This window comes from Peromyscus californicus, unplaced genomic scaffold (assembly GCF_007827085.1).
Source record: "Peromyscus californicus insignis strain IS unplaced genomic scaffold, ASM782708v3 Scaffold_4__1_contigs__length_199733344, whole genome shotgun sequence".
Taxonomy (NCBI): Eukaryota; Metazoa; Chordata; class Mammalia; order Rodentia; family Cricetidae; genus Peromyscus; species Peromyscus californicus.
The window spans coordinates 102,567,310-102,582,574 of NW_026294562.1; the positions used below are offsets into that span (position 1 = coordinate 102,567,310).

General features: G+C 38.9%; 1 protein-coding gene across 1 annotated transcript in view; it reads right to left on the reverse strand.

The window, feature by feature from the left end:
- Nucleotides 1-15,265, reverse strand: part of Pgm2l1 (phosphoglucomutase 2 like 1) — a 51,255-nt gene that overhangs the window by 35,305 nt on the left and 685 nt on the right. The gene's annotated exons all lie outside the window — the stretch shown is intronic.

The following is a 15,265-nucleotide window of genomic DNA, read 5'->3' on the forward strand; positions in this document are numbered from 1 at the left end:
GTAGACACACATCATGTTGATCTAGTAAGGAAATAAATATTTCTAATGAAAAAGCATCTGGGAAAGCAAAGACTTTTACATATTGTGGGCAGAATAATAAATCACCCACTATGGAGGTTATTTGGCAAAATTTTATGTCAAAAGTTTAAATGCATGGAAACCTAGCTCAATAATCCAATTTCTGAGAACTGATACCAGAGACACACATAAATGTGTCTGAAGATAAGAGTAAAATAAGAAGGAGAAAAGAAACGTTAAGTGCCTATCAGTTAAGACTGGATAATTAATTTGGCCCATCAACGTACTAAAATTCTATCCAGCTCTTAAGTGAATGGAGCACTTCTACATGTACATTGATGAAAAGTATTTTAAGTGGGAAAAAGCAAAAGGTGAAACACCAGTCAGGTACAGGCTAAGGTTCTAGAAAATATATACAAATACTGCCTAACGTTTCTGGATTCGAAAGAAAGCTGGTTATAGGAAGCCAACAGAGACAGTAAGTAGTCAAGTACCTTTCATATCTATGTGTAAATGGCCTGTTCTAAGTAACTAATAGTTTTGTAGAATGGAAAGCTGGGTGTGGTGGCACACATCTATAATCTCAGCACTGGGGAGGCTGAGGAAAGAGGACCTCTAGCTCAAGATCAGCCTGGGTTACACAACAAGTTCAAGGGCAGCCTGGGCCACGTGGAAAAATCCTGTCTCCAAAAAAAACTATGTAGGATGAAAAATGCTGTAAGTGCAGAAATGTGGTAAAAAGAAAAAAAATCAAGTGAACTATGGCAAGGAAGCATAAGGCAAGGAAAAATAAGACAGACATACTGACAAATCCTAAATGGGAAAAGAGAAAAATATTAAGGATATCAGATTATAATTTAAATTATTGACATTAATTTTGTGAATATAATTATAGACATCAAAGATTTGACTATTCATTGGAGCCAAATACTATCTAGTAACTTCTCCTAAGCCTTCACAACTATGTAAGGGATAAAGGTCAAGATCACAATTGCTGCTAGGCACAGTGCCTCATGCTTTCAACCCCAGTACCCAGAGGCAGAGGCAGGCAGATCTCTGAGTCCAGCCAGAGCTACACAGTGAGACCCTGTCTCAAAAGCAAAACACAACAAAACCACAATTGGCATTAGCCTTTCTAAAGTAGCTCCATGGAGTAAAGTCCAGAGGCGCCTCCAGGACATCTGTATCTAGCCACATGTTTTCTGCACAGGTCTGAATTGCCAACATTTGAACAGCATTTAGTACTGGACAGCGTTCCAGGCATTACACTACAATAATTGCTTTCTTTTTAAACTTTTCAAAGATGCTGGTGGGTTCAGGTGCAGACTGTATCTGGAATATGAACATAATCATCTGTCATAAGGCAATGGAAGCCCTCCAACATCCAAATGAGTACTACTAACTAGGATCATACTGAAATAAAATTTACTTTTCTAGAACACTAAGACCTGACTGCATAAAAAGCAGAGTACTTACTAAGCTCTACCATGAAAATATGAAATTTCTATACTAAAGTAGGATGACTCATATTATCTCGGATCTTTGTCTATAGTTCATTAAAAAATATGTACAGTTTTAACATTCATTTAAATATGAAACACCAGGGATGAAAATCTAGACACAGACAGGTGTTTACTGAGTAGTCTTAATTAAATAATGGGTTTTATGACAGCATTATGAAGTTAGTTGTGTAAAAATTAAAATATCATCTAATGACCTTAAGGACAAAATAACTCATATGTAAAAATATTTGTGGCTTTTTTTTCCTTCTGACACCAAATATGTGGTGTTAGAACAGGCACTTAGAAGCTGCTTTTGCTACAATGTATTAAGACAATAACCAGCAGGATCACACCTTGACCAGACTGCTTCATTATGCATATTTTCCTTATGCATAATTCTTTCCCTTCTTAAACCTAAACTATTATTAGCACCTTGATTTTTATCTGTTCCTTTTGTATGGTGGTATGAATGAGAATGCCCCCATCCCCACCCCCAGGGGCTCATCTGTTTCAATACTTGGTCCCAGTTGGTAGAACTCTGTGCAAAGGATTAGGAGGTGTGGCCTTGTAGTAAGAAGTGTGTCACCGGGGCAGGTTTTGAGGTTTCAAAGCCCACAACATTCCCAGTGTCTCTTTCTCTAGTTATGTGTTAAGGTGTAGTAAGCTCTCATCTACTGTTCAGCATCATGCATGCCTGCTGCCATACTTCTCACCATTAAGGTCACTGACTAACCCTGCAAGCCCAAATTAAATACTTTAAAGTTACACTGGTTATGGTTTACCACAGCAATCGAAAAGCAACTAACGCCACGCAAATTGATTAAAGTCTCTGTTTTCCAGCATCACTTGTCTCTTGTAACTGGTGAACTGAGACAGGTAGTCTAGTCTGGTGGGACTACCAAAGCCAGGGCTCTTGCCCTAAAGTTCCAGTTTACAGTGTCTTTCCCAATATCCATCCACTTCTCTGTCTATAAACTGAGTATTCATGATTTAATATAATTCTGCCACTATCTACTCAGCTTGAAATCAGATCTTAAAAGTTAAGGAGTTTAGCCGGGCGGTGGTGGTGGTGCACGCCTTTAATCTCAGCACTAGGGAGGCAGAGGCAGGCGGATCTCTGTGAGTTCCAGGCCAGTCTGGGCTACCAAGTGAGTTCCAGGAACAGGCGCAAAGAGAAACCCTGTCTCGAAAAACCAAAAAAAAAAAGTTAAGGAGTTTAGTCCACAGTACTGCCTTACTTTGGAATGCCCAGTGTGAATTCTGGGCTACTCATACTTCTAAAGGAAAGATTATGGAACCATAAAAGGGAGTTCTCATTGACCAGCTCCTTATGTTCAAAACTTTTCTAGAATGCCTCACAAAACTCAAGAGAATAGTTTAGTTCACCAGCTTATTATAAGACAACTCAGGAACAGCCAAATGGAAGAGATGAATAAAGCCAGATGTGGGGGAAGGAGGATGGGGCACCCATTCTCTAGCTAGTCGTTCTCCCAGCACTTTGGATCCAGGTTCAAGAGTTGTTACAGAGCCCAATTTCTAGCCCCCAACCTTCCTTCACCAGAGGTCAGCAGTTAGTGAGAGGCAGAAAGTCCACCTGGTCCTTCTGGTGGCTGCCTATTCTAAGGCTATCTAGGGGCTCCATCTAATCATGAACTCAGATGTAATCAAAAAGGTTGTTATGAATAACAAAGGACACTTCAATAACTCAGGAAATTCCAAAGGTTTTAGGGACACTGCTAAGAACCAGGGACAAAAACAGATAGATTTCTCATAATGTAATACCAGATGACAAGAAATCTGAAGCCAATGAAATATACGTGTGTTTTTGTATATTTACATATATATGCATATATCTTAGACTACAAAGAATAGAAAAAAACTTCCTTGTTCTCTAATGGACGGCTATAATTAAAAATAGAAAAAAAAAGGAAAAAAAACCCTAGTTAAGGTATAAAGAAAAAAAAGACACAAAAATGACAGCATATTTTTAAGATGAAATGATTTGTCATACATACAAATCCAGAAAATCTGGAATTAGTGTTGGGCTTCTGGATCAATATATAAAAGCTAATCACATTTCTGTATTTCAGCAAGAGGAATTTTAAATGTCATTTAAAAAAAAAAACATTAGCTTCTTATAAGGCAAGTAAACTCTAGCCATATCTGATTAGTTCCACCTAGTCTCAAACTTGCTACATGGTTGAGTGTGACCTTCAACCCCTAATCCTCACACTTCCATCTCCCAAGTGCTGGGATTACAGACATGTACCACTATGACCAGGTTCAGCCCTAACTGCCCTAAAAACTTCAAAGCTGCTCAGGGAGACTCCCATCCTGCCACCAACATCTGGAGGAGACTCCCAACCAGTCACAGATGCCTTAAATATACTTTATTTCAATGGCAGGACCCACTGATATTGCCATGGCAACCACCATAGCTGAGGCTTTTATTTAACTTCCTTTCATCCATGTTGGCTTTAGATAAGTTTCTACAGTTACTCTACATAACTTTATCCATAGTTGCCCCACCTCCTCCCAGATGTCCTAAATTTGGTCTGGAAGGAGCAACTCCCAAGGCAGGTAACGCATGCACATGTGTGTATGGCTGTATAAGCAATGCTCCTTTCATTCTCCTCTGAGCAGCCCCAAATCTCTCTCTTGTCCACTTACCTGCTGATACTTCAGCTCTGGCTCCAGCCTCATCTGACTAGTGCTGCCGACTTTTGGTCTGTATCACAGACTGAGCTTGTAAAAAGGAAAAGCAGGCAACTCCTGGGCTCTCAGTCCCAGACATACCCAACAGCAGCAGCTAAAAGGTGCCTGAAGAGGTCCAGAGACTACTTAGAGTTGAGACTGACTACAGAAGTGCTAAGAAGGCAAGAGACAGTTAAGGGCTGAGACTGCAGAGGGCCAAGGACTGCGAAGAGCCAAGCCCAGGGGAGAACTGCAAGACCCAAACACTAGAAAAGGTGTAGAAAGTTGCAGTTACTAGCTCTGGCTGCAAAGGAGCTAAACATTAGGGAACCCTGAATGCCGATGCACTAAGCTCAAGGTTATAGCACCAACTGTTGGGTTCTGGGCTAGTAGCACTTTAAGAGTCTAGTGTGGTTCTCAACCTTCCTAATGCTGCAACCCTTTAATATAGTTCTTCGTGTTGTGGTGACCCCCAAACACAAAATTATTTTCGTTGCTATTTCATAACTATAATTTTGCTAGTGTTATGGATCATAATGTAAATATCTGATGTGTGACACTCAAAGGGGTCACAAATCCTGAGAGCAAATGATCTGACAGTAGCAACACTCTAGCTTAGAGTTGCTGGCTCTGAGGGAATTATACTGATTTCCATTTGAAGCAAAAGAACCCTCAGCTGATTGACAACAATATAGCCTATAATTAACTAATAACTAAAAAAAAAAAAAAGATAACCTAGAGTGGCCAACACCAAGACATTCAAATGTTAACATTAGCATACTAACAAGGATTTTAATGTAGCTTATATTATCACTCAATGACATAAGGAAAAGAGGAGCCATCTCAGAAGAGAAATAGACAATGCAAGAAAAGAATTCAATGTTAATTTTTCAAGTTTCAATCAACCCAAGAGTTGCTTGAGGTAGTTACTCTCATTTTTAAAATTCTTTTTAACCTATATACAAACTCAGGCTCAGAGTAGAGCCAGTATTCTGAATCCACAATAGGCTTGAATTGCTGTGCCTTTTAGGGGCAATCCCCCTTCTCTAACTGGATTTAGCTGGAATTACACTCCATTTACTGTTGATCCTTGGCTGATTAATCTCACTGTGCTGTGTAATTATGATGAAAAAGATTAGAGTTGTGGCAGGTAGTCCTGAGACTCAGAAAGGCGGTTATCAAATTTTTACATTAACATGCTCATGGAACTTTTTAGGGAAATTAAATCATGAGATTTATTAACAAATTTATTTCTCTCTGTTTTTAAAATACAGAAAATGCTGAACAGTTTCAATCTTGTTGAACAATAAGATCTTGTTAAATTTAAATATGATCTTTTTTTATAATTTTATTTATTTATATTTTATGTATGAGTGCTCTGCATGTATGCCTGTGTGCTGGAAGAGGGCATCAAATCTTATTATAGATGGTTTTGAGCCACCATGTGGTTGCTGGGAATTGAACTCAGGACCTCTGGAAGAACAGCCAGTGTTCTTAACCACTGAGCCATCTTTCCAGCCCTAAATCTGATCTTTTTAAATAAACAAATTACAGATGCATTTTAACTCCTCTGATCATATTCTATTTGCTTTTTCCAGTACATATCTAGGATTTTCTCTGAATTTCCTTAGTTAAATTTTTGCTGTTGTTGTTTTAACTTAAAAATAATCCAATTCCTTTTTAAAAAATCATTTTAAATTATTTCAATGCCAGAAAACAAATCAAAACAAAATACTAATTTCTAATGTCAGTGGTTAACATGATTTTTGAAAATGTAGGTACCTATTATCTGAATTCTAAATAGCATACAAAATTTTCAGAAGTTATAATTTCTTTACAAAACACAGCCAATAATACAATATGGCAAATATAGCTTTATCATGCTCTCTACGTAGTTATCTTATACTTTACAAGAGTTGTTACATCTGTAATTTGTATAAAATTTGATTCATATTTATACAAGTGATCTAATCTTATCACCCCAAACGTCAAAGAACTATTACAAAATTGTAAGCAAAAATTTTCAAGTAAGAGAACTAATAGTGCACTACAATTCAGAGAAACATGAACTCACTGTTGGCTTTTGGTGCTGGGGACTGAATCTGGGGCCGTGTGCATGCTAAACTAACGGGCTCTACACTGAGCTATACTCCCAGCACTCAATCTGATTTTGTACTTTGCGTGCCATGGGGAAAATATGCTTAATAAAGCCACTGAGAATGCAAGCATTTTCTAAGTACTGAATCTTTAACATTGTTATATTTTTCCAAATGTTTAATAAAGAGAAAATGAGACTACCAAGCATTTTCTACCACTAATTCATACATAATAGAGCAAAACATGATCCATATCAATCTGGATTTATCCATGTTTCCTCAACATTAGCTTCAGAACTTTTCTGTATACTTTTTATTATTGCAAGTTGGGCTTACTGAGATATACTTTACACTTACACAACTAACAGTGAATTTGTCCTTTTAAGGATTCGATTTAAACAAGTATATAAAGTCATACAACCAATATTACACCATAGTGTAGTGCTTATAAATAATACTATATTGATCACAAAATATGCAACTGCCATAGATCTCACATTAAAAGTCTTTGGCACAAAGAAGTAAAAAAAAAAAATTAGATGTATACACCAATGTGTTTCTAAGTTTATGTAGAGGTCCTTTTAATAGATGTAAATTTGTGCTATTCTTTCCACTTCAGAGTGTCAAAGTTAGCCACTACCCTATTGTGGTGGTTTGAAAGAAAATGGCCCCCAAAGGGAGTGGCACTATTAGGAGGTGTGGCCTGTTGCAGGAAGTGTGTCACTGTGGAGGTGGGCTTAGAGGTCTCATTTGCTCAAGCTTCCCTCAGTGTGACTGTCAACTTCCTGCTGCCTTCTAGTCAAGATGAGGCCAGTACCATGTCTGCCTGCATGCCGCCATGCTCCCTGTCATGATGATAATGGACTGAACCTCTGAAACTGTAAGGCACCACCTCAAATGTTTTCTTTGTAAGAGCTGCCATAGTCATGGTGTCTCTTCACAGCAACAATAAAAAAAAAAAAAAACCAAAAAACCCTAACACACCTATCGATAGATTTTAAAAGTATAGAACTTATAGTCGGGCGGTGGTAGCGCACGCCTTTAATCCCAGCACTTGGGAGTCAGGCAGATCTCTGTGAGTTGGAGGCCAGCCTGGTCTACAGAGCGAGATCCAGGACAGGCACCAAAACTACACAGAGAAACCCTGTCTCGAACAAACCAAAAAAAAAAAAAAAGTACAGAACTTGAATGCCCTCCAAAGGTCTGTGCGCTCAAGGCTTGGTTTCCAACATGGCACTTTTGAGAGGTTGTCCTCTCAAAAGGTGGAGCCCAGTGAGAGGTCTTTGGGTCACTGAGGTTTTCCTTTAGAGAGGGGTTCTGATCCCTCTTTCTTTTGCTTCTTGTCCATGAGGTGAGAAGTTTTGCTCCATCTGCTGTCTTACCACAGGCCCAAAGAAGCAAGGCCAACTAATTGTAAACTAGATCTCTGTGGTAGTTTGAATGCAATTGGTCCCCAGAAGCTCATAGCAAGTGACACGATTAGGAGGGGTGGCCTTGTTGGAATAGGTGTGGTCTTGTGGGAGGAAGTGTGTCACTGTGGAGGCGGGCTTTGAGATCTCATATATGCTCAAGCCACGCCAGTGAGGAGTCCACTTCCTGTTGCCTTCTGATCAAGCTGTGGCCAGTACCATGTCTGCCTGCATGCTGCCATGCTCCCTGCCATGATGATAATGGACAAAACCTCTGAAATTGAAAGCCACCACCTCAATTAAATGTTTTCTTTGTAAGAGTTGCTGTAGTCATGGTGTCTCTTCATAGCAACAGAAACCCTAACTAAGACAATCTCCAAAACTGTGAACCCAAATAAATCTTTTTTTCTTTATAAGATGAGCATCCATAGTAATTTGTCATCATGATGTAAAACTGACTATCACAATCAGCATTCAGAGTTTTAAATTTTTTTACTGCATAAAAGTGAAACATTCCAATGAGAAAAAATATATAAGAAAATTCTGTAGCAGAGAAAAAACCACTTACATCAAGAGATTTTCTAACAAGGTAAGCTCTGGTTAACTGAAACTAAAATGCTTTTGTACCTAAGAAAATATTTTTCATTTACAATATTATGGTCTCTGTACTCTTTGGGGCATTAAAATATGATCATTTTCATACTTTGGTAAGATACTGTGATGTTTAATCTTGTCAACTTGATGGGATTTGGGATCACCTAGGAAACACATCTTTAGTTTGTGTCTATACAGGCATTTCCTGAGAGATGTAACTAAGGTAGAATGACCTTCCATTCTGAATGTGGGTATCATCCCCGGGCTGGAGTCTAAGATTAAATAAAAAGGAAGAGGCAAGTTAACATTCATCTGTCCACAAACATGACGTGCCAGCTGTCTCATGTTCCCGATACTGTGCCTTCCTTGTCATGATGGACTATAACTCAGAGAAATGTCAACATAAGCTCTCCTCCCTTAAGTTCCTGTTGACACATATCTTGTCACAACAATGAGAAAAGTAACTAATGTAAGTGCTTATTCAATTATTTACTTGAAAAGATCCTATACAGGATTGGTGGCAAAGCTCATGCGGGATCCCTGGCTCTTTTGCATCAGAATAAATCGCTTTCTATTAACTCCAACACCAGAGGGCAGCAGCCTCAGGACTAACTAGCAATTTCAACAACCATTAGGAAGGCAGAAAGCATCATGAAACAAAGCACACAGGCCAAAACCCAAAGTCACTGTGTGACCTCTTGATATGAGGTCACATATCAAGTTTTCTTTGAGACTGAAACATTCCACCCTGCAAGGAAGCTCCGCAAGCAGGTGGGTAAAAAATTTAAAAGCATTCCATGAAACTGACCAGGTTTCCTAGGCCCCTCCCTGCCACAGTAAGCAGAGCCTGGCTGCAAAGAAGACTTTCCCAAGAAGACTCTGAGACCAGATCAGCTGCCTGGAAGAAGCAGAAACCAGCCACACTGCCTGGAAGAGGTTTAGACCAACTGAGGCACCTAGAAAGAACACTCTCCAACAGTAGGGTGCAGGCTGTGCAGATCTAATGCTTCAGTTTCCCAGATTTGTGAGCTGGGATGGGCTTGGTGATGCAGCTGTCTTTTGAATCATTTCTACTCCTATAAGTAACCCCAGTAAAACCCACTGGTTCACCACATTGGACTTTGATGGGATCCGTACTTTGGTTTGTCATGGGACTCCTATCTGTGGTATCTCTCTGATAGAGATAGGGGTCTACTCTAAACCTTACGAGTTTTGTCTCCCCAGGAAGTTTTGCCACACAACACTTCTACACTTTGTTGTGCCGTCAAAATGAAATCCTATCCACAACATGGATGAATAATGAGGGCACCGTGCTGATATAAGCCAGTCACAAAAGACAAACACTTGGACTCCACTCATATAAGGTACCTAGAGTAGTCAAATTCTAGAAACAGAAAGTTGAATGGTGGTTTTCAGGGGAAAGAGGAAGAAACAAGTTATTTAATGGGCATAGAGTTTCAGCCTAGCAAGTCAAAAAATTCTGAAGGTCTGTTCTACAAGAATGTGAATATTTTTTATGGAAACTAATGAACTATATACATCCTTAAAAATGATCAAGATGGTTACTTGTATGCATAATCCACCATAATAATAAAAATTAAATGCTATGTCTATCTTCTGGTTGATCATCAAAAGAGAAAATAATATAATTACTAGGTTAAGATGCTCTAAATAATGCATACTTTAGACTCTTTTGACACACCCCTGTGCTATCTGAAAAGAATCCAAACAGTTTCTTACTTAAGCTTTATCAATTAATTATTCAAGATCAGGTCATGTTTTAATTTGTTTCATTTTTGGTCAATAATTTACTTACTGAGGTCAGGGTGGCTAGGCAAGCACAAGACTACTGAGCTACACCCTCAGCCCTACTTCCTTCCTTCTTGCTTTTGCTGGCCCTCCCACTCTGCCTCTTTCCCTTCCTTTCTTTCTTCATAGGTGACTGCTTAATTGCTTTTCTGACACTGACAGAAATGACAAGCCATTTTCACATCACTAATACCTTAAAAAAACAAAACAAAAAACACCACTGACATGACATTCTATTATTTCTTGATGCACACTATGGATCTAGTGCATAACTTACCAGCCAGGATTTCTTATTCCATGTCAAACATTTCTCTTATTTTTTTCTGTTTCTTCAACTTTAACGTGTGTGTGTGTGTGCATTTGGTAGAGGGGGGATCACTTTTTTCCTTTCATTTCCTAGAGCTCATTCTTGTTTCTGGTTGATTTTTCACACTATCTTTTCTTATTTGATGATGAAATAGTTCTCTATTTTTAATTTATAATTTTGAGGTTTTTATGTTCTCCATTGTATCTCTTTTTATATATGTACCTACTGCTTTATCTTTTTGTTCATACAAACTGTTTTCTTCATATAGATGATACTTAGTTATTAATGGCCACAGATTTTTCCTGGGACATTGGCATGATTTTCTCTGTTTTGTATACACAGTATGTTTTCTGCCAACATCTTCTTAACTAGAATGGTCAGTTGGGATTTCTACGTCTGCAAGTTATTGTTCTGTGGATTTTATTTACACAGATTAAATTATTTAATTTTTCAAAAGAATACAGAACTAGTAATATAACTATCAAACATTGGAACGTGCTATAGTCTAAATGTGGCCTGTACCTCAAGGCTTCCCATATCAAAGGCTTGGCCCTCAGTGTAGAGGTACTGAGGTAGCAGAACCTTTCAAGGGTTGGGTCCAAGTGGGAGGTAACTGGGTCACCACCAGAGGCATTTCCCTAGGGGTTCTGTGTATGAGTTCTAACAAGAATAAGCTGTAATTTACAGGAGAGAGGAGAGGTTAAGAGGAGAGGAGAAAATTTAAAAAGCAAGGCTTACCCCTCCTTGCTCTGGCTTCCTCCCTCAGTATGTAATCCTTTTTACATATGCCTCTGTCAGGATTCCATCAGCCATGAGGCTCTAACTAAAGGCCAAACAAATGTGGCTGCTGATCTCATACAAACTGAGCTAAGACAAGCTCCTTTCTTTAAACATTACCCAGGCTCAGGTACTTACTATAGCAATGACAGACTGAATAAAAGAGGCATGGAAAATTAATTCACAGTCTTTTTGTTCTGGTCAATTTGTTGAAAAATATTCTATAGTTAAACATCTGAAAATTGCTGGCTTAGATTGATGTCCTTTATTTCCTTTTCCAGTCTCTTTATAGACTTATATATAACCTATCTTCAGCTTCATATTCTACTCTTTCTTAATAAAGATCTACATTCGGAAACCAGAATGTTCTACTCACTATTTCTTAAATTGCCATTGCTAATTCCTGCCTCCACATTGCTGTCAATATATAAGACTTTTGTGTTGCTGTTACAATCAGCAGAGCACCTCTGCCCTGTGTCCCCGTTCTTAAAAAACAAAACAAAACAAAAAACAAAAAAATAAAAAAACCCTATCTACTCATCCATGCTTTACCACTGCTTAGTATCTTAGATATATGATTGCTTACAGAGTTAAAATTCACATTGGAACAGAATCAACAGTTGTAAGGTTAAAGAATCTTGATTTTAGACGGGGACTGCTTGTCTATAATTTGACAATGCATGAAAGCACTGAATGAAAGAAACAGGAAGGAGGTATGAGCCTTACCTAGAGCAGAGGAGAGCATGGTGGTGGTAGAGTTATCTGAGCACAGCTGATAGAACTCCTTGATCCATGGACCTAGTGGGTTATAGTAGTAGCACAGCCCCATACAGGGATGTATGCACTTACATGTATACACTTACATGTTACAAGCTGATGTGGTTAATCTTACATATTTGACTCCTTGTGATTTGGCTTCATGATCACCAAAAATCTTTGGATTATTTCACTTCCCTACGGTGTATCTACCAAATGCCTGGATTAGACACAAATCTACTTGACTCTTGCATCTATATCATAAACCATAAGTTAATTAAACTGTGTTCTTAAATCAGCCATCAGTTTTTATGACCTTGAGCTGAGTGACTAGGGAAGCTAACATACTAAACAAAAGCCTGGATACAAGTAGGAAGTCAGATCTAAGTCCCCACTGCAGCTACACAAGAGTACCCTAGCCCCAGTAAATCTGGTTAAAAACAAACCAAGAGCCAGGCGGTGGTGGTGCACATCTTTAATCCCAGCACTTGGGAGGCTGAGGCAGGCGGATCTCTGTGAGTTCAAGGCCAGACTGGTCTACAAAGTGAGTTCCAGGACAGCCAGGGCTACACAGAGAAACCCTGTCTCAAAACAAAACAAAAACAAACAAACAAAAAACAAAACCAAGCGTCTCACTCTTTAGGCCGACATAAACTCACTATGCAGCCCAGGCCGGCCTCAAACTCTAACTGCTCCTCCTGTGTCAGTCTCCCAAGTGCCGAGAGCATCGCGAAGAGTCACCAAGCTGGGCCTGTCTTCTTGCACTGTTTCCTTTCTGGCACTTACAGTCACTCTTACTTGCTGAAGGCCACTAAAGATATACTAAAGCTCTTCTACAATCTGGTCTTCACACACCTTTCCAAAGATTTCTCTCTATGTACCCTAAGCTCTGGCAGACACAAATGTATTAACTACATACATTCAAGCTTCCATCTTTCCAATTCTTAGTCTTCCATCTTTTGGCAAATCTGAATGTTAACTAATTGAGAAAGTTCAACACAAATACCTTCTTCTTTTTTTTTTTTTTTTTTTAGTGGAGACTTTTCAATATATCCTAAGCCACCAAGGCTAAAATTAATAATGATTGTGACTATGGCAAATAGCAAATTACCCTAAAACTATTGATAACTTATTTCATGCCTCATCAGTCTTCTTATTTCATGCCTCATCAGTCTTCAAAAATCAGCAGCATTATCAGGGTTCCTTAATTGGTATTAATCAGGAGTTGAGCTCAGACTCTCTGCATTAAAAGACTGTATGGACTATCAATGTGCAATGAAATACTTAAATTTCATTTTGTACTCTAAATTTCAGTGGCCTAGGACTTAGCCTAGCTTACTTACAGATTGATAAATCTATAGAAGATAAACCTTTGTTTCTCAGATAAAAGCATTATTCTCCATTAAAAAAGAGATCAATAATACATAATCAATAAAATTATTTAAATGTGTTCTTCTGTTAAGGCACTTATTATTTATTCCTTATATTTTATTTGGGAGCCTTTGTTTTATCTCCTCTTTTATGTTCATTGAGGTCTACATTTATTTCATCTTTCTCCTGCAGGCTTTTCCTGTTCTTTTTATGTGCATTCCATGTTCTCATAAAGTCTTCTTTGAAACCAGGAGGTAGTGGCGCATGGCTTTGATTCCAGCACTCAAGAGGCTGAGGCAGGAGGATCTCTATAAGTTCAAGGCCAGCCTGGTCTACAGAGTGAGTTCCAGGACAGCCAGGACTACACAGAAAAACTCTGCCATGAAAAATCAAAAATAAAAATAAATAAATAAAAAGGTTTCTTTGACCATCCCACTCCACAGATCACTCTCCCTTTTGAACTCCTATAAGAACTGAATGCCTGCAACCTCTTACTGCTACTGTAACTGTTGCATTATTGTTATATGCATTTTTCAGTTCTTAAATATTTCTATATCTCAGCAGTATCTGGGCATAGCACAGACAATAAGTATTAATTCATTTCATTCAACAGGGACATTCATTAGGAAAAGCGTAGTCAAAGCCGATACTGAAAGAGAAAAGAGTCTATTTTTAGTGTGGTCCACAGATCAGCAATACTGGTATCAATCCCCTGGAAGCTCACTAAGACTGGCTGTCAGGCCCCACCCTAGCCATCTGGTCAGAAACTGCCTTTAAGGATTCCCAGATGATCTGTTAGCACTTTCAGGTTTGGGAAACTGTTGTTCAGACTCTAGAAGAATGATTAGAATATTTAATTATTAGAATATTAAAATTAATAATATATATATAAAACCCAGTAACACCAAATACTCCACGGTCATTGCTTACTTGCTGGGCTTCCTTATCTACTAACTGAAGGCTGCTGAGGGCAAGATTTCCTTCTATCTTTCTCACCCCCGGTGTTTCCTGACCGGCCTAGAACACTCAGTGCTGGTTTGTTTTCTCCTTCTTGAATGCAAACATGACTGAAAAAAAGAAAGAAAGAAAGGAAGGAAGGAAGGAAGGAAGGAAGGAAGAAAGGAAGGAAGGAAGGAAGGAAGGAAGGAAGGAAGGAAGGAAGGAAGGAAGGAAGGAAGGAAGAAAGGAAATAAATTGTTTCAGAAAGCCTACTTAGGTAGTTCTTTTGTATAACACAATCTCACATATTGCCAGACAAACCCCTAAATTCAATTATTACCCAGTTTTAAAATGTGCTGCTTTCTCTGTGTTAGCAGCAGCTGTTATATGCACTTGACAAAGCAAACACTGATTACCATCTTGTCCTCTGAGAGAGCCTCCAGGGGCTTCTTTTACAGGTGGAAAGGCTACATTTTAATTCTCGTTTCCACCCATCCACCCTATATGCCTGCAGAAGGTGTGGGAGAGAGCAGGAAAGACGGCAAGGCAAGGCAAGGCAACACCACTTCTGAATTTCTAAATATCTGGTCAGGATCTGCCTTTTAAGATCCCCAGATGATCTGCTGGAACGTTATGGTTTGAGAAGCAATGGTGTAGGCTCTAGAAGAAAGTAGGCTATTCAAGATGTATATGACCACGATTCTTTGCACAGAATACTTCAGAAAATAACGGCCAGCAGAGGACTGAAACAAGAGGAGAGCCCTTGTCATTTCCAAGAGCAAAAGGTGACACCAGAAAATAAGCGTGAAACAGGCCAGCGATTACCTAGCGACAGAGGGTGGAAACACCAGCAGACCAACACCACAGCAGATAGTGGTTAGTAATAACGTCCGCGAAACGTACCAGAAGCCACTTTCGGGTTCTGCAAAGAAGGAAGTCAAGGGAGAAAGGGGAAAGGAAATGGATGCGGAATATGCGGAGTACAACTTAGAA